The sequence below is a fragment of the Phascolarctos cinereus genome, unplaced genomic scaffold, assembly GCF_003287225.1.
Source record: "Phascolarctos cinereus isolate Bilbo 61053 unplaced genomic scaffold, phaCin_HiC Scaffold_4;HRSCAF=312, whole genome shotgun sequence".
NCBI lineage: Eukaryota > Metazoa > Chordata > Mammalia > Diprotodontia > Phascolarctidae > Phascolarctos > Phascolarctos cinereus.
This window is the reverse complement of record NW_027555847.1, coordinates 263,422,337-263,442,934: the sequence shown is the minus strand read 5'-3', so window position 1 is coordinate 263,442,934 and position 20,598 is coordinate 263,422,337. Positions and strand designations below refer to the sequence as shown.

The window sequence follows — 20,598 nt, the reverse complement described above, 5'->3', positions numbered from 1 at the left end:
ATGACAAAGCATTTTTTGGAAGGACCCTGCCGTTAAGTATTTTTTACTGTGTCATTCCATGATGTGTATCACTTCATTATAAACATATAGAAGTTATTCTGGTTTAGTAGTGAACCAGCACGTGTGGTTGACCAGAAGCAGCTAGTACAACTCTGTACATGCTCCATGGGGTACAAGCCCCATGATATATATATATACTAAGATTCTTGATACTCAGTTTTTTTTAATATCCACAATGTACCCACCACCCCACTCAATTATATTTTCTTTTATTCAGCCCTGCAGATGGGGCTCAATGGGCATAGAACCCAGGACAGAAGTGGGAAAGGGGTAAAATAATAGATTTTTTTAAATTAAAAAGACTCCTATTGCAATATAAACAAGCAGGTAGAGAGAAGAGTACAGTTATGGGAACCTTAAATTGAATATTTGTGTAATTAAAATCTCAGTACTCTAAAAGCTGTTTAGTGGGGTTTTTTTTCCCTCAGGAGCATTTTTATCATTTCAAATTATAATATACCAGGGTAATTTATTCTCATCCTTTCCTGGGAAAAACTCGTAAAAAACAGACTGAAACTGAATGTTTGCAATTGCTTTGGTGCAGTGGAAAGCCTGGAGTCAGGAAGACTCATCTTCCTGAGTTCAAATGTGGCCTAAGATACTTACTAGCTGTGTGACCTTGGGCAAGTCATTTAACCCTGTTTGCTTCAGTTTCCTCATCTGGAATGAGCTAGAGAAGGAAATGACAAGCCATTGTAGTATCTTTGCCAAGAAAACCGCAAATAGGGTCACAAAGAGTCTGACACAATTGAAACAACTGAACAGCAAACAAAAGCAAAACTCTACTGATTCCTTTAGACCTACTTGTAGTTTAAAGTCTGCCACTGACTGGTTCTGTGAACCTGAGCAATGTATCTTAATGTATCTGCCTGAGTTTGAATTTCTCTTTCTATAAAATGAATGGATTGGACTAGATGATCTCTAAGACCTTTATCTGTTTTTAATGTTTGGTGATTTTATGAACTTGGCAGACTTAAGGAAAGCAAAGTTTTCCAAGCTGTGGTATAGCCCCCACCTCCCCAGGGAGAGATCTCCATTGCATGGAGCAATGCCCAAACTCTTGTATATTTTCAAGTACAATTACTGCATAAATACATCCTTTAAAAAATGTTCACATCAGTCAACAAATGTGAGACTAAGAGGCAAATGTTTTCTAACTGACAGTGCAACACAACTCTTTTTTAATACGGTGTGCACAAATGAGGTCAAATGTGAGTCTTTTCCTGTGTTATTTCAGGGTGCTACAGAGGCTTGTCTGTTGTCACAGTCAATTGGAATAGGCTCATGACGTAACTGAGTTGTATTCTTAAGTTGCTTGCTGAATTTAAATGTGAAGTGAAATAATATATAATTTCTTAACATCATTTTGGTCAGTATAATAAAATAAGCTGGTTTCTCCCCATGAACTTTTTTTAAAAAATAGAAATAACTGAAGAACACTAATTCATAGTCATTTGAAATTTTCAGTTATTAAATTAAATTGTCATTTTTATTGTCCCTAATTTTTTTAAATGAAGTGGTGTCCCTTAAGATAAATACAGATAATACAGATAAAAACATAATATTTGAAGAGAAAATCTATGCCCAGCACAGTGCCTGGCTTATAGCAAGCATTTATTGACTGACTGGAGTAGCTGAAAACAGCACAAGAAAAGACAGCTTTGGGGGGGGGATGAGGGGCTGCACTTGTGACTTAGGTAAGCCCCATAAAGGAAACTTCTGTCATTGTAAACTTACCCCGTAACCTAGGGTCTTACAAGAATATCCTTTAAGAAAGACAGTTTAAGAAGCAGTAATACTGAAACCCAAAGTTAAAAAAAAAACCCAACCCAAATCAAGAAAGAAAACATCCACTCTGTTTATAATTGGGATTCACGAGTACTGTTGGAAAGACCACTGTTTGCCCTGTACAAATGTGCTAGCAGCTGCAGATTGAATGAAACCTAACAAATGGAAACATCTTGAAAGTGGACATGCAGAATTTGTTGGCAAGACAGGGAATTTTTCCAGAGAAAACTAGATGCTTTTAACAAGCAAAAACAGACTTTAAAAAAAAAATCTGTGGTATTAAAGACATTGCTTGCATTATATAAGATTGCTTACAGAATTGCTTAAGTGTAAAAATCCTCATTCAAGTGTTAGTGATACAACTACGGATGTGGTCAAAATGATGCTTGGTAAATTGTATGCATGTAAAGCAGCTTAAAATAGTTTCACTTAAATATGTTTAACGTGATTGCACATGTATAACCTATATCAGATTGCTGACTATCTTGGGGAGAGGGGAAAGAGAAGAATTTTGAACTCAATCTTATAAAAAATGAATGTTGAAAACAATCTTACATGTAATTGGAAAAAACAAAATACTATTTACGTAAAAATAAATAATAATTCCACTTGCAGATAATATGATAAGAACTGCCCATATGTTTAAAGAGCTTTGTGATCAATTAATTGAGAAACTGAAATCTTATTTTGCATGGCAAGTGTATGAAGGAACAGATGTAGAACGAAAGATTCTCATTTGATTACATTCTCATTTGATTACATTATGTTGTTGAAAGTGAGGTTAGTGAAGATTTACTTTGCAAATTCAATGGTGACAATGCCACATTAAGAAAAATTTTCAAAAAAATTGATTGCCTTATATCACGGTTATAACTGCGGTTTGAATTGACAGACATATAAGATGAATGCATCCTAAAGAGGAATGCAGCATTAGTGTGTAAGTAGCAAAATTCCAAAGTTGACTTCTAGGAAAAGATGATGAGACCAGAGATGCAGGCCCTCCTGTGCCCTGAAAACTGTGAGAGTGACCACATAACCACTTAGATCTTACTCATTTGATACGAATACTACCATCAAGATAAAACCAGAGAGACAGAACTGTTTTGTGTTTTGCATATGGAATAGATGTGACCACAAATATGTCAAGTGCACTCAAGAAGAAAATGTTCATTTGGTTTGAAGGAAGCCAACACCCAAGGAACCAATACTGAGAACAAACAATAGTGTGAAGCCCAAGTTTGTTATCAAGAATTAAAATTCAAGAAGGAAAGCCACTCCTTTTTTCTGTTTTTTCTAGCTTCTCTCCAGTCCTTAATGGAAAAGATACAGCCGTTTCTACAACATTCCATTTGGCTTCTTTAGATAAACAATAGTATCTAGAGTCTCCGTGGGAGAGCCTAGTGAAACAAATGTTACAGTTATAATGTGGGAGAATTGGGGGGGAAGGGAAGGGCAGCACCAGGCAATTTGATCACATTGCCTACTTCATAGATAGTCACTTGTATCAAGAAACATTAATGAGGAGCTACATATAATTTTTCAAGTTACTACCAAGAATTACTTTATTCTAAGATTTCCATTAAAAGGAAAGCTCATTGTAAAATCTTATGTCATGAGAGTAAAGTGGTAGGATACTTTTATGTTACTGCCAAACACTTTGGAATTCTTGTGTCAATAGGTTTTTTGAGCTAAAAGCAGAAATTGCCATTTTTCTTAGTAATAATAAATATGAAACGAAAAAGTTTTATAACAAAAATATCTTACCAAAGTTTAGGAATTTGGATGATTTTTTAAAACTGAGTCCTCTAAATAAGTTAATACCAAGTCCTTAAAATCATCCTCTGATATAGAAAAATAAAATGATTGAACATATGAAGAAGTCAGATTTGTATATAATAAATTTACAAAATCATATTTTGTTTCCTAATTTAAGAAATGCTTTTCCTGGAAATAAAATAGAAAGAAGTAGTAACCTGCTTATTAATCTCATGATTTGTCTATAGAAGGAATTTTCACTATTTTGAAGACCTAGATACTTATAAATATGAATTGATAAGGAATCCTGTTACTGCAGACTAATATGATGCATTCCTATTTGAATAAGGACAAGATATAGACTAATTTTGTATATTGTGATGAAACAAGCAATTGAACCTAAAAATTTCATGTTTTGGCTACAGATGAATAAAAACCCAAATGATACACATTTTACTACTGATTCCAACATCTTATCTGTGTAAAATGGGGTTTGTTACTATAAAGGTGAAACATCAGTTTTGATTAATAATTGAAAAAGAATTACCAAAGTGGTCTCATCAGTGACACCATGTTGGAGAATATTTGTGGCCCTAATACAGCCTACTCATTACCCTAGTAATGATATTATTAGTTATTATATTTTAAATTATAAATAGGAAAATATTCATGAATGTTATGACTAAATGCTATATTTTTGCATTTCTGTGAGCTGTGAAAATGTATGAACTCTTAATTTTATTGAATAAATATAAGATAAAAATATTTGTGCTAAATTATTTTCTGAAAAGTGTGGAAAAGGCAAAAAAAATTTTGGTAGGAGGTGGGATATTGCTGCATAACTTGAGCTAAGGTTTCAGGACTGGTTTGTCAAGATTCCAATCTTTAATCAGTGATACAAAAATGTAACAAACTACTTGAAAATGTTTGTAGGATTTAATTATTTATAATTAATGTTTCCTTCTCCTCTCTACCCATTTTGTCCTCAACCTCTTCCAACTTGGATGATTTCCATGTCTACTATTCTACTAAATTCAGTTACCTCTTTTCAGTTCATAGAAGTGGGAAGGATCCCAAATATCAACTAATCCGGCCCCACTCCTTTTACAGATGAATAAATTGAGCCCCAAAGAGGTTACTAGCCCAAGATCATACAGATAGTAAACATTCCCTTCCAACATCAAATCTATAATCTTGTGATCTCTTTCATATAAGCCCTTTGTTGGATTCCTTGATTTTGACCCAGATTTCAACTGACAGTTTCATGTATATTACATATGAGATGTTGGACTCTGGGATATCGACTCATCATCATATTGGCAGCTACAAGCAGACCTATTTACTCTCTACTCTTCTGACCACTAGGGGAGAGAGCCAGAAAGACCTGGGTTCAAGTGCTGCCTCTGACACATAACTAAGTATTCACTTAACCTCTCAACACTCCAGGCCATTGGTCTTCAACGTGGGAGCTGTAGCCTGTCCCCAAGGAGTAAAAGCCTTTCAGAGGGTGGGAAGATGTGTGGCCTCCCACCATCCCACAGATAGCCAGTTAGGGGGGTTTCCCCCAAAACAACCATACCTACCTTTATCATCCAGCCCCTTCCCTTTTCCCTCTACCCCCTTCCTCTTCATACACTTTTTAAGCTTCTGACCATCTTTGTTCTGATTCAGGGATTGGCTCTCAAAGGCAGCTGTAACCTAAACCAGACCCAGACACTGGGAGCAACAGCTGCCAGGTGCTATTGGGAAAATTCCCTTCTCTCCCCACCCCACCCCAACTTAGCATATCTATTCCAGTCTCCCAAATCACCACATGGCTAGAGTGGGCTTTGTGCTTCAGGGTAGTGACTGTTAAGTGCCCTGCCTTTCTTTCTCCTTATTGTTTTAGATTGGACAGGATGAGTCCAGCATGATGAACAGATGTGGATGGGTTGCTACCTATGGAAGGTCTTCTTACATTATATTTCCTCTCAAGCCTCCCCCTTTTCTAGACTTCCCTATTACTGTTAGGGTACTTTTATAATTGAAATCACCGGAGTTCACTACTCTTCTTCACCCCACATATCCAGTCAGTTGCTATATCATGTAAATCTCTACCTCTGCATTTGGGATATTAGAAAGAGTAGGGACTCTGAAGTCAGAGGACTTGGGTTCAAATCCTACCCCTCTTGTTTCTTACCTTTATGATCTTGGGTACGTCACTTAACTCATTGTCCTTGTCTGTAAAATGAAGGCATCTGATGAGATTTCTGAGGTTCCTTCTAGGTCTAGAACAATGATCTCACATCTGTCCTCTTCTCTCTAATCACACACCTGCTGGCCTGGATTAGTCTCTATCACCTTTTGTCTGGATTATGGCTATAACCTCTTAATTGGTTTCCCTGCCACAAATCTCCCCTCTCTCTAATCCATCCTCTACTCAGGTGCCAGAGTGATTTCCCTAAAGATCTGACAATGTTCCTTCCCTACTCAGAAAACTCCAGTGGCTTCTCATAGACTCCAGGATCAAATATTATTTCACCTTTAACTCAGTCTTTTCTATTTTTTTTAAGTTTTATAATGTACATAATTATTAGTACAGTAGTCCATATATAATTTATAAAATAAAAAGCTATGTAAATATTGGGAATACATTGTTATTTTTTTTAACTGATGGTATTTGTGTTCCAAACAAACTGCTGTAGTAAGTTGCTGCTTACTGTAAGTAGTACACTATATAACTGTATATACTGCTGCTCTAGTAAGACCATAAGCTGCAGAGTAGGTGCTGGCCTGCACTGATAGCAGTTTCCCCATGGTAGTTCTCTATACTAATGAAATCACAGATCCAGTCCCTTTCCCTGTTTTAAGGCACTATAGACTGTCCTCTAAGGTCCTTTTCTAGCTCTTAGATGATGTGATTCTCTAGTTCTCATCCTACTCTGCTCTGCATTAATAATCACATTTATTGGATAGAGTGGTTTAAAGATTGGCTGCATCCTGTTGTGGAGACTTGCAGAGTTCAAGTAATGACTTTTTTCATTTAAATACTCCTGTGACCATAAGCCAGTAGGTTTACCTTTAGAGTTATTTCTGTTTTAAAGCAATGTACTTAGATACAGAGGTAGGAGCATAAAAAAGAATTAAGAAAGCCTTTCTAAGCAGAGGTGATGAAGACTGCACTGAGAGTTAGAAAGTTCATCAACACAGTACTGATATAGGCATTGTCCCTTTGTTCTGGGTAGATCAGGCAGCCTCCCCCCTTTTGCCTCCAACTGTTAACTTCTTCGAGAGGCCTTTCCTAAACCCTTTTAATTCTAGTACCTTCCCTCTGTTAATTAAGTTTTTCTCTGTATATAATTTGTTTGTAAATAATTATATATTTTCTTCTCCTTTAGAATGTAAGCCCTTGAGGGCAGGACCTGTTTTTGCCTTTCTTTGCATCCTCAGTGCTTAATTTAGTGCCTGGCTCTTAGAAGTTGCTTACTAAATGCTTCTTGAAATAGCTTTTTGTTCTGATGAGTATGGAACATAGGTCCCAGAGTTGTGTTGCTTTTTCCTCACCATAATTAAGTTTATTAGGCTGAGGGCTGGCTTGAATGTTTTGAGTGCGAAGGTTTTCTAGGCAGTAAGAGGGTTGATCTCATAAAGGTTAGCTTGGAAATTCTCTCCTTTCTCATCTCTACCTCCTGGGCTTGGAATCAGGAAGAACTGAGGTCAAATTCAGCCTCAGATACTTTCTAGATATGTGATCCAGAGCAGATCACCTCACCTCTCTGCCTTAATTTCCCCATCTGTCAAATGGAGATAATAATAGCCCATACCTCCCAGGGTTGTGAGGATCAAACCAGAGACAGTACAACGCTTAGCACAGTACCTGGTACATAGCAGGCCCTATATAAATGTTAGCTGTGATAATTATTAAATGTCTCAGCTAAAATACCACCTTGAGAAGCCTTTGCCGATGCTACTTAATCTTTGTGCCTTCCCTCCGAGACTGTCTCCAGTTTATCCTGTATAAAGGGTGTCCTAAAAGTCTTAGTGCATCACCAATTGATAAATGGTCAAAGGATATGAACAGGCAGTTCTTAGATGAAGAAATTAAAGCTATCCATAGTCATATGAAAAAATGCTCTAAATCACTATTGATTAGAGAAATGCAAATCAAAACAACTGTTGAGATACCATATCATACCTATCAGATTGGCCAACATGACAAAACAGGACAATGATAAGTGTTGGAGAAGATGTGGGAAAATTGGAACACTGGTGCATTGTTGGTGGAGTTGTGAAATGATCCAGTCATGATGGAGAGCAATGTGGAACTATGCCCAAAGGGCTACAAAAATGTGCATACCCTTTGACCCAGCAATAGCACTTCTAGGTCTGTATCCCAAAGAGATCATACAAATGGGAAAAGGACCCACATGTACAAAAATATTTATAGCAGCTGTTTTTTGTGGTGGCAAAGAATTAGAAATTGAGGGGATGTCCATCAATTGGGGAATGACTGAACAAGTTGTGGTATATGAATGTAATGGAATACTATTGTGCTATAAGAAATGGTGAGCAAACAGACTTCAGAAAAACCTGTAAAGATTTGTATGGACTGTTGCTGAATGAAGTGAGCAGGACCAGGAGAATGCTGTACACGGTTAACAGCCTCCTTGTGCGAAAACTAACTTAACTTAAATAAATTTAACCCTTCTCAGCAATGCAAGGATCTAAGAGATCTCCACAGATCTCATGATGGAAAATGCTGTCCACATCCAGAGAAAGAACTATGGAGTTTGAATGCAGATCGAAGCACGCTGTTTGCTCTTTTTTTTTTCTTCTTTCTGGTGGTTCCTCCTATTGGTTCTGATTCTTCCTTATAACATGACTGATGTGAAAATATGCTTAATAGAAATGTATATGTAGAGCCTATATCAGATTGCACGCCATCTTGGGGAGGGAGGGAGGGAGAAAAATTTAAAACTCAGCTTATGGAAGTGATTGTTGATAAATCAAAATAAATTAACAAAAAAGAAGAAAAGTCTTAGTGCAGTTGTGAAAGTATTAACCACTTTGGGGTAATAAGACTTCAGGGACTTCCTGCATCTCTTGTTTGCACAGAGTTGCTGTTTGCACGTCGCCTCCCCCTTAGGACGGGGCTCCATGAGAGCAGGGACTGCCTTTGGCTTTTCTTTCTCATCACCAGCCCTCAGCAAGCAGCTTTGAGCCTGGTACCTAGGAGGAGCTTAATGAATGTTGCCTGACTGACTGCGGCAGCTGTAAGGAATCCTTGGCTGGGGTAAGGGGCTAGTCCTTGGTCCCCGTACTCCGGCAGGGAAGGGAGGTGTAGGAGGCCTGTCTCTTTAAACTTCTCCTGGGGGCGGGGCGGGGCTCTCTTCCGGCGGACCGCGCGCCCGCCTAGGGGTGGAGAGGCGGGGGGAAAGAGAGTGAAAACAAAGAGGGCTCGGCCGCCGGAGAGCGGACCAGACTCTCTTTGGGAGACTCGCGCGTGCCCCGCCCCGCCCCGCCCGCGCCTGGTTCTATTAGGAAGGTCCGGAGAGTCGCTCGCGCGCGCGCATTGCGGCCTAGTCCGCTCGGGAAGCGGCGGCCCAGGGGCTGTCGCGCCGGCGCTCTGAGTGCGGGCCGGGTGGGCGGGGAGGCCAGGTAGGTGAGAAGGCGGCGAGTAGGGGTGGTGCGGCTCCGCGCGACGCCCGGACACCCCGCCTGGCGCCCTCCGGGAGGGAGAAGGGCGGTCGTTTGAGGGGCTAGGAACGGGGGGGGGGCGGGGACGGACGGCGAGGAGGCGGTGAGCGAGTCCGGGAAGCGCGGGCTCAGCGGCTCTTTCCTGTTGTGGTTCTGGGATGGGAGGAAGGAAGCGCCGGCTGAGCCTCGCGGTCACTGGCTCGGCGGCGGCGGCGGCGAGAGGCGTAGCCGAAAGGAGGAGGTGGAGGCGGAGGCGGAGGTGGCGGCGGCTGCCCGGGTTGAGGCCGAGGAGGCGGAGCGGCGCCTGAGCAGCTGGCGGAGGAAGCGGCCGCGGCCATAGAACTGCGGCGCTTGGAGCGCCGGGGAGCCCGAGAAGCTGCTCCGAGGGGCGGCGCCTCCACCGCAGGTACGGCGGCGGGCTGCGGCGGCCGGTCACGGGGCGGGGGCGGGAGGTGGCGGGCCGGGGCTGCCCCCCTCCTTCCTCCCCTGTCCCAGGGGCCGGGGCCAGGTGGCGGTGCTCGAGAAGAAGGGAAGAAAGGGGCAGCCCCCGTGTCCCTGGCGTTTCGTGGGTTCGGCTGCCCGCTGTGTGTCATAGGGACCCTGGCTTCCTGGGCCGGCGGGGAGGGGTCTCGTCCTGCGCGGTCCCCCTCTCTGGACGCTGGGGGCTGTTCTGCAGGAGTTCTTTGTTTTTGTTCGCTCGCCCGCGGGGTGGTGCCGACTGGGATCCGCGGCCGCCGCCTCCTTTGACAGCCAGGAAAAATAGCCCGAGTCCGGAATGCTCACCCGCTCCCCGAGGACAGGCTCAGGTGCAGGGGGTTCTGTCACCAAGCAATATTTTTATCTCCTGCGAATCTGGGAAATGTCGCGCCTTGGTGGGGGGGCCGACCAGTTACGAGATTGGGTTCTGTTTTTGGTGGGGAGGAGGTGGGAAGAATCTTCTTTTGTCGTGAGATTAAGGAAGTTTCTCTTGTGTAGCTTTGCGTGTACAGCACCGGGAATGTTGAGGATTCTTGGTTGAGGAAGTTTATCGCTCTATCTGTACTTTTCTCTGTTCTCTCTCTTTGGGGACCAGAAATAAAAACATTTTCTTTTGGAAGAGTGAATATGTGTGGCTGTAAGGAATACTCTTTCTCTTGGGGCAAGCTGTAGGGAATGTTAATATTTAAAGTATTGGACATGGTAGTTTTAATCATCAAAGGAACTATTTTAAGTTGAGTTTATGTTACAGTTCGTGTAGAAATGTGGCAAAGCCAATGCAAACCCCCCCTCCATTTAGATTTATATTTTAATTCGCAGCCTTAGCGGGCATTTTAAGGGGGTTTGGTTACTTGTGAATTTAGGGAAATCGTTTAACCTTCTTGGGCCTCAGTTTCCTTACTTGCCAAATGAAGGTATTGAATTAGATGGCCTCTCAGGTACTTTCTAGTTCGTGAGCAGTGATTCTTTGTTTTTATACTTTGGCTGAGCGCACTAACTTTGAGTAAATGTTCGTTGACCAATTTACTTTCCTTTTAAAGAGTTGCATAAAATTCAAGTTCAGTGTTCAATAATATTAAAGTAAGCATTTTGCCTAAAAATTATTTAACTTATGTGTTTTTATGTAATCCATCAATCCCTACTTAAAGCCAAGTATTATAGGAGAATACAAAGAGGCAATGGTCACTGCCCTTCTGGAACTTTGTTTAGCTGGATAATAGAACATACATATGTAAAAGGTAACCATGTCTGTATGATTATACAAGTAAATATTAAATCTTTTGAAAAGAGTAGGCCATATTTGTTTTAAAGTGTTAAATTCTTTACCAGCGTCTTAACCGGGAGGTCTTATTTAGTGTCACATGCTTGATATACTTGTTTAACCTAGCTAGCTCACCGCTTCGGGGGTGAAAAAAAGACAAAACAAGAAATCTGAAATCCTTACAGTATAGAACTGGTTTTAATTTCACTTCGGAAGTCCTTTATTAAGACTTATTATTTTTGTAACAATCAAGTCTTATTAAGCCAGGAAGATAAATTGTTTATCTTGTCATTTGCCTCTTCGAATATGATTAGATTAAGTTGTGAATTGGCAAATGTTGATAAAAGTAATAATTAAGAGCTGTCTCTACTAAAAGGCAGAAAGGACATCACAGTAAACAATTGGAGGGGGATATGGACAATCAGTCTACAATCATTTATTAATCAGCTGTGTGCTAGGCACTGTGCCAGCAGAGATGGGGATACAAAGACAAAAAAGTCTGTCTTCAGGAGGGGTCAGGAAGAAAATATATACATTAGATACAAAGTGGTTTTAGGGAGAATACATTAGCAGCTGGGGAGATCACCAAAGGCCTGTAAAAAAGGTGATACTTAAACTTGAGCTTTAAAGGAGACTAAGTGTTTCTGAGAGATGCAGATAAATGTTAGTTATTATTTTTTTAAATTATTATCTAGTGCTTACTCTGTGCTGAGAGCTTTATAATTCTCATTTGATCTCTAAAACAACCCTGGGAGGTAGATGCTATTATTGCCCTCATTTTACAGATGAGGAAACTGAGGCAAACAGGTGAAGTAACTTTCCCAGAGTCACACGGCTAGTAAACCTTGATTTGAACACAGTCTTCCTAATTCTAGGACCTGGGCTTTCTCCACTTTGCCACCTAGGCATAGAGAACCATCAGGGAGGTGGGAGATGGAGTGCTCTCTCTGTATGAGGAACAACAAGAAAAACACTGTGTCTGACCCAAAGAGTGCTTGGAGGGAAATAATGTATAATGAGGCTGTCAAGGTTGGTCAGCACCAGGTTTTTTAATGACATAATTGTACCTATAATTAAGGTAGTAACAATAAATCTGTGCTAATTATTTATGCTGCCAATATTGGTAATGAGTGAAATGCCAGAGTTGGACGCTAGGTGAAGGGGGGAAAGGGCTACCAGGATATGTTTGGTTTACTTCTTGTCTGTACAGGCTTCATAGGATTATAGTTGTAGAACTGAAAGAGACCCTGAAAACTATATAGTTCAACCCTGTTGTCATTTTATAGAAAGGAAACTGAGGCCCAGCGAGGTTGAGTAACTTGCTTCATGGTGCCTCACAACTGTTAGTTTTCAGAAGTAGGTTTTGACTTAAGTCAGTTTTTTTAAACTACCTAATATTTTTTGAGTAGATGCCACATAATAGAAACATATATTGCACCAAAAAAACCAGGTGAGCTTTTTAATGAAAGCATATTAAATTAACCTCATTTCTTGCACAATAACTGCTTATTAATTCTTTTGAGAATCCATTGACAGATAAGAATATCCTAAAGCCAGAATTTGTCACTTTTCCCCTCAGTGCCTGGCACATAGTAAGCACTTAATAAGTACTTGCAATAACTTTGAGTTGTAGGTGAAAGATGTAGGGATATCCACCCACAGCTGATATGAGTGGATCCTTTTTTGTTCCCCTTCACACTGTGGGAAGATTTTTATCACTTTTCCCAACTTTTCCATAGCAGTTGCTCAGAGGAAACATTGTTGCCAACTTTTTAAAGAAATTTACCTTTAAACTTGGATTATTCAATGTCAGAACATACTTTTTTTTAGTTATGGGTCAAGCTTACATTTGAAATAGTCTGACCATTTCATTTAATGATGTATCAACAAATGAAGGTAAATTAAACTAGCATACAATTTTATTCATAATAACTGTTAAACTATTTCAATTGCAACAGAAAATTTCTACTCCAAAAATGCCTTATTGAAATAGACTGTCATCCATGTAAATTGAGTGATTGTAAATGACTTAATTTCCTGTTTGTCTCATTTTCATTCTTAAAACTCTAACTGCAAATAAAAATATTTGGCTACCTGAAGTTGAAAGAATTTAGTCAAGAAAAGAGGAAATTTATTCGTTGTGTAATTACTAGTTCAGTGCCAGCTGCTTTAAATGAATTTAACTTTCCATCATCCACAAGGTAGACTGTCTGTACCAGCTGGTCCTGTGGATGCTTTTATTACATGCACATAATCATACATTAGTTTTCTCACTTCCCTTTTACTAAATCACAAAGGATTCAATTTATTTCCTTTGTTTTAAGATTCAGTGCTATTTTATTGGAGTTAAATTTTGTTATAGTAAATCCATCAATAGAAACCAAATCTTTGTGTCTTAGATATGTATCTGACATTCCTTTGTATTGTGAAATAATGAGCTCAGCTGGGAGAAGAGAGAAAGGGGTTACTGCTACCACCTATTTATTTCTTCCACTTAAATTTTTTTTGTGTATTTGTATTTTGATGAATGAAGTGATGGTCTATGAGCATTAAAATAAACTGAATAATAGAACAAAAGAGCTCAACTAGAATACAGTAGGTTATAGTTATAGACAAATTGATTTGTCCTGAGCAGGATCTGGATATATTAAAATCCTGATGAAGAGATCTCAGTAATTTGACATGCTGGGAACTCTCCAGCATATAATGTGATGGAATAATAAAAGCTAACATTTATTGGTGCTGCTTTCAGACTTGTAAAGAACATAAGCAATCTAATTTAGTTCTCAAAGCAACTCTGAGGTAGGTGCTATTATTAGCCTCATTTTACAGATGGGGAAATAGGCTAAGAGAGGTATAAGAGACTTGTCCAGGGTCACACAGCTAGTGTCTGGAAAAAAGATTTGAACTCAGCTCATCCTGGTTCTAGCATTCTTTTCACCAAACTACTAAATTATATCAGAGCAAGGCACATTTTCCTGAAATAAGAAGTGCATGCTAACTTAATATAGCAACAAGTCTGTATAAATTAGATCTGGAATTTTGAGAGAGACAGAAGCAAAGAAATATATAACCATATCAATCAAGATTATTTCTTGGTGTGATTTAAGAGTAGGAAACATAGTCTGCCTTATTTGGCATCCAGTTTAACAAGCTCCAGGTGTTCTCTCTTTGCCCTTAAGTAACCTGGCCACAGGAACAACTTCAGTTTACTTGCAAGCAAAATGACTATTCCAGTGCTAGTAATCATCTCATTTTGAGTTATTAATATCTGCTTCTCATAGGTGTCAGCAGTTTCTGAAGGGAGCTTTCCCTAACACTTAATTCTCATTTTTCTTTACACATTTCCCCGTCTTTCTTCAAACAAGAAATAATATATTGTTACTGTAGTGTTCAAGAGTATTGTGCTCTGTGGGTATTGAAGAGTTCACTGTAAGGGGATGGTGTATTCCTTCCTGACTGAGGTTCAGATATATATGGAGTTGGGGGTGGGGGACTTAAGGATGTAAATACCAGATACCTTCCACTGCCAGGGCACTAGCCATTACTACCTTAGCATGTAGCACCAGAAAAATAATCTGCAACAAATCTTTTCCCACATCACCTACCATTACTAACATTTTTTTAAACTGGGTTCAAAAGGAAAAGGTCTAGGGGTATGTATGGGATTTCTGCACTTATATTTTAGAAGATTATTGATCTTAACAAACTTGTATGCTCACTCTGTCTTTATCTCTTTTCTTTACTGGCCTACCGAGAATCCACCTAGAGCAAGAATGGCTCCTGTCCCTTTAAAGGGGTGGGTTTCCCTCCTCAAATACTGTATTCAAGAACTAGGGCATAGTTAGGAATAAATAACCATAGTTTACTTGTAGCATTTGATAGTATAGTTACAAATAGAACATTTCTTTCTGTTTCAGGCTGTAGTAACACTACAGCTGGGAGGGTACTAAGGACCCTTTTACTTTCCTTCCCCACCCATCACCTCTGCTAGTGCCCTTTGGAGGGGTAATAAAAAAAAGTTTCGAGATGGACAATGGAGAGTTGTTGAGAATGGGTGGTAGTCTCTAACTCATGAGGCACCCGTATGAGTAGGGAAGGGGACAGTTCTGACTCATCCTGTGCTGTTTTGCCCCACTTAACTTAGCCACTCTCAACAGTCTGTGGCTAGCATCTGGTTAGCCACCTCACCTTAGCTTCTGATCCTCATACTGTCTCTGTTCCTTGGTTTACAGTCTTCAGGGAAAGGTTTTTTTAGGGTGATTTCCCTCCCACTCTCTGGATCCCCAGGCTACTATAACTACTTATAGGCAAAATGGGTTGTGTTCAGTGGGTCCTCCTTAATGAAACCATCTTAGTAACCAAAGGGAGCAGAAGGAATTTTGACTCCAGAAGTTCTCTTTAAGCTGTTGATTCTTTCTTCTTGCTTGCTTATCCATATCCAGAGGAGGGGCAGACTGTACCTCCAGATGAGGATTTCCTTAGAATTCAAAATCTTAAACTCTTAATAATTTGGAGTGCCAAGAAATAGAAATTAAATTGGCCTGTGTGTATTATTTTAATAACAAAGTGTTCTTTTTCTCTGTAAAGAGCAGTTCCTATACTTTGAACTTCTGGAAATTATGAAAACAGATACAGCACTATGGTATCCAAATTGCAGCCCTTCTTTCCTACTCCTCTTGCGTTGAACTATTTGAGCAACAGATATTTATTGGTATAGATTAATTGTATTTTGATACAGGGAATAGAAACTAAACTTATGATTTCAGTGGTATAGAGTGAGGAAACTACTTACCAGTGAGGATTGGCACTTTTTCTTCAACTCAGCACAGAGAGATTAAAAAACTTGCCCTGGGTCATGCAGCCAGGAAATGTCAGAGACAGGAGCTGAACCCAGGTCTTTCTGGCCCTAACATACCCTCTCTATCCGCTACACTAAGCTGTAATTATATGTTATCTGGTCCAACCCCGCCTAATTTTATAAAATAGCAGACTGAGACTCAGAGGTGGTGACTCATTCATGGTATGTAGTAGGACTAGAATTTGTATCTAGATCCTCTGACTCCAAATTGAGTGCGCTTTTCCATTACAGCAGGAAGCCTCTTGAATGCCAACAACTTCAGAGGCAGTATTAGTGCCATGAAAAAGGTAAAACTAAAGAACATATCTAGAAGTTGACAAGAAAAGAAAGGGAACGTCTGCCAAAGATGATATAGCAAAGCTTCATAGAGGAGGCATGTGCCGTTTGACAGGGTCATTAAAGTACCAGTAGGAATTTAGTAGGCTGTGGTGGAAAGGACACATTCTAACCTGTTGAGCATTGAGCAGTGAGACAAAAATAAGTCTGAAAATCTAAGTTGAGACTGTCTTCTCTCTTTCTTTTTTTTTCATTTTTTCTTTTGTATTGTTTCATGTGCCAATTCTCTTCTGTATTGCTGTGGGCCTACTGTTCTGAGCTGATTGCAGTTGTAGTTGAGGAAAATTACAAGGTGATTAGCAAATTATTATCTGCATTTGATAAAGGAGATATATTTTTGTTATCCTAATACAGTATTTTAATAGTTTTTTTTTAAAACCTGGTGATATATAGATTTGAACAGATATGTAGAAGAATTAAATGCAAATGTTCTTAGTGACAAAGACAAACTACCTTTGAAATGAATATATCAGGGTTGGGGGGTGTGACTTGGGCTTAGGTCTTTCCTGTAAGAATCCAACTATAGGAAATAGACAGCTGAAGTTAGTTCAGAAAATAAAACTTTTATTTGTCAAAACTCTCCAGGAAATCACTTCTTACATAAATCTCTTTCAGAGATTGCATATATAAGAAATTATAGTTTTATGCTGTCAGAATTCAGAGTAGTTCTCTCTTAACAGCTTCTCTAAATTAAGAAACTATAACTGAAGATTCAATACATGGGCAAGGAGGAGAATTTGGAACAAAAAAGTTTTTAAAATTGAATTTTTTTAAAAAGGAAAAAAATCACAAAAATTCAAGCCTATACAGCTTTGTTTTATTGTAGGTGCTGTGTGATTTATTAATTTACCATTTACTTTGAATAATTTTCTTTGCCATGTTTCTGCATCTCTCTTCAGCTCAGATCATTTAGCTAGTAGCCAAATTAAAAATGTTATTTTCCTATGGAAAATATTGGAGGAGAGGGAGGACTTTTTATATCAGCTGAATGATTCTGTTCAATACATCATAAATCAGTTAAGCCATCATCTTGTGTTTTTTCCTTTTACATCCTGCCTCCCCCAAAAACCACACTCTCATACAACTTGCCCATGCTTTCTTTTTCATTTATATTTGATGACTTATTTTGGTGGAGAGAGTTTTAAAATCGCAGAAAGGAAAAGATTTGTTAAAAGTTATGTCATATATCTAATCTAGTCGGTGGAAAAAGGTCACTATTTTTGCCTTAGGTGAATGCATTTAATATTTTAGGATGAAAATGGGGAACGAGAATTTAATATATAAGAATTTATATTAAAAACAACTCTTAGGAAACCATCTATTCCATTATATTAGATGTGCATCTATATTGTTGTAGTTGTTGACCTGAGAGAATTATACAGTAAGAAACTGACAAAGCTGAATTGAGTCAACATGAGACTAAATGAAATTTCAGCTTCTAGATATAGTGATCCACTGCCCTTAGAATTATATACTCCCTTTTTCCAGTTTTTTTATGCACTGTGCACAGGAGGGGAAGCACAAGTATCACTTCATGACTGAAGAGCTTTTTTTTTACCGTCTAGATAAGAGAAATGCCTAGGTAGAAACAGATGCTCAGTGTTAGCCAAAGGCTGATTTGAAGTTACTCGTTATCAGACATCTTTGCTACTTTATCAACCCCAAAATTTCAAGTTCTGTTTTTAATAAGATTTCACTTGAAATCAACTTCCATGAAGTTACATGCCTAAGCAGGTTACTGCTGTAGTAATCCTGGTTCCAGGCTTTGGGTCAAACAAAACAAATCTATTTGTCTTTCACATAATTGACGGACTTATCATGTCCTCTCTGAAACATTGCATATAGTGTCAAATTCAGTTGATAGGTTAGTTTTGCAAAATTGCTGCTTCTTTTTTTCCCCCATTTCTTTGCTCTCTTGTTAAATGGGCTGGCTCCCTGCATAAGAGAGATGGTTTGGGGGATATGTTAGAATGCATTAATAAATGAAATAAATGAAAAAAGCATTTATTAAGCATTTGCTAAGTGTCAAGATCTGTTAAAGGAAAATGGTCTCTTATTCTAGTTACTTACATTTGTAAAGTTACAAAGATGGTAAGTGGAGCTATAAGGGAGTATCAGTGTCTATACTGATTTGATTATGGTTCAAGAACTAAAAAAAGATGTGGGAAGGGGGCAGAAAAGCTGGTGAGACGACTAAGGAATAAAATGAAGCATGATTGGGCCTCCCTAGAATATAGTGGGCCGGGTGAGGTATTTGCCAGGTGATTAGGGTAAGGAGAGTGATTGTTAAGTTTTTCAGGGCATGATCTTCTGTCCCATTTGGAATTTGTGTTTGGAAATGTACGCGATGTGTGTATGTAATGCATTGTACATAATATATGAATGTAAATGAACATAAACCCAAAATACATGACCTCTCACCATATTGATTGCTGTCCTCATCCTAGCCACCCTCTTCTAAAGACACTCTCCAGCGTTTCAGTGCCTTTCCTAAACAGTGGTGAACAAATACTAAACACAATATAACAGATGATATTCAATCAGAGCAGCATTCAGCCTTTACCCACTTCTTAGGCCTCTTTTTCAATGCCGCCCAAGATCCCATTAGCTTTTTTGGCTGTCATCACACTCCTGTCTTAGGTTGAGCTTGCATTCCACTAAAACTCCCAGATATTTGTAAAACTATCCCTACCCTGATGACACTGAGCAAAATCCCCAGTCATAAGCACAGATGAACATAGTTTATAATCTCCTACCTAGCCAGTACAAATTCTATTCTAACTAAAATCTGGCAGTTTAGGAACATTCAACATCAATGAAATTTGTACTCAGAGTATGAACTAGTTAAATGGGGCGTGTCCTCTGGAGTTGAATTGGGGGTTTGAGGAATTACCCTGAGCTGATAGGCATTGCTAATCCTTGCTTTTGGACAGCTTTATTTTTAATTACCAAAATGACTTGAAACATATTTGGAATTTTCTTCCATTCAAGGAGGCTTAGTCAGTTTTCCAATTCCTGATGTTAGCTTAAGGACAATGCCTACGTATGGTGTATTTATTTCAAATTATTCCACTTACAATTCTACTTTACATGTTTACTGTATACTCTGCAACCTGAGAAAATGGCCATATGCAGTGAAACTGTCAGGATATAAAATGTATGCCCTTTTTTTCCTTAAATTTCAAAATGTATATAATTGAGTAAATGTTTTTAAGAGTACATGTGCTCTTTGGAAAAGCAAGCTAGGAGAACTCTTGATGGAGTGCCCTACAAATTGTATCTTACTCCATTTGAGATTTTAATGCTCCTTTGTAGTAGTTTTGTCCTGCTTATCTTTAGTCATATTTCTTAAGCTGTTTTAAGACACTTTTTCTTTGTCTCTATGAACATAATTCCAAACCACTCCTCCACATCCTAAATGTAGATATGCTATCCTAGCTTTAAATTTTGCTCAGAAGATCCAAAGCATCTGGACAATTGACTGATTTTTGCCTTATCTCTAAATCCAAATCTCTGTAGGATTTTAATTGGGAGAGACTTTAGATTATGTAGTGCAACCTATACCTGAAAAAGAATCCCTTCTACAGCATCCCCAACAAATGATTATTTAGTCTCTTAAAGATTTCCAGGGAACAGAACCTCATCAGATTTCATCTATATTGTGTTCCATTCTGGGCACCATTGTTTAAAAAAGATATTGAAAGGCTGGAGAATGTTTGGAGGAAAGAGGCCAGGATGGTAAAGAGACAAAATTTGAACTCATGACAGGAGGGTTGGTTGAAGAGACTAGGCATGTTGAGACTAAAGGAAAGAAGACACTTGATAGCTGTGTTCAAGAATAGTAGTGAGTCATGTGGAGGGGATATTAGACTTTTTCTGTTTGGCCACTGAAAGCAGAACCAGGGTGGATATTGCAAGGAGGCCAGTTAAGACTTTGTCAGGAAGAACTTCCCAACAGTTAGAGTTATTAAAAAATGGAATGGGCCTCAAGAGGTAGTGGACTTTGTTGAGTCCATCTGCTCTGCCACCATTCTACCTCTTCAGGTTTTCAAGCAGAAACAACACTTGTCAAGTATGTTAACAGTGGGGACTTCTTTATGTATGTTAGATTAAATGGCTGCTTAAGACCCTTTCAACTCTCAAAATTTGTGTTTCTGGAGGCAGCTAGGTGACACAGTGGATAGAGCACTAGCCCTACAGTCAGGAGGATCTGAGTTCAAATTCGGCCTCAGACACATGACATTCACTAGCTGTGTGGTTCTGGGCAAGGCACTTAGCCCAGTTGCCTCACCAAAAAAAAAATTGTTATTCTGTGACTTGCCATCTTATAAAGTTGACTTTTTAAAAATCTAAATGTAAGACTATATGTACCCTTAATGGAATT

At 39.0% G+C, this 20,598-nt stretch overlaps 1 protein-coding gene across 11 annotated transcripts in view; it reads left to right on the top strand.

The window, feature by feature from the left end:
- RNF38 (ring finger protein 38) overlaps positions 1-20,598 on the top strand; it is a 202,084-nt gene that overhangs the window by 115,968 nt on the left and 65,518 nt on the right. The window contains exon 1 of one of the 11 annotated variants that reach the window (XM_021004524.2): positions 9,217-9,240. The exons of 7 other annotated variants lie outside the window; for them this stretch is intronic. The gene's annotated coding sequence lies outside the window, so the exon portion shown is untranslated. Of the gene's footprint in view, positions 1-9,216; positions 9,241-9,529; positions 9,686-20,598 lie in introns of those variants that run through there. 3 more of the 11 variants (XM_021004521.2, XM_021004522.2, XM_078153034.1) reach the window with 3 other exon arrangements.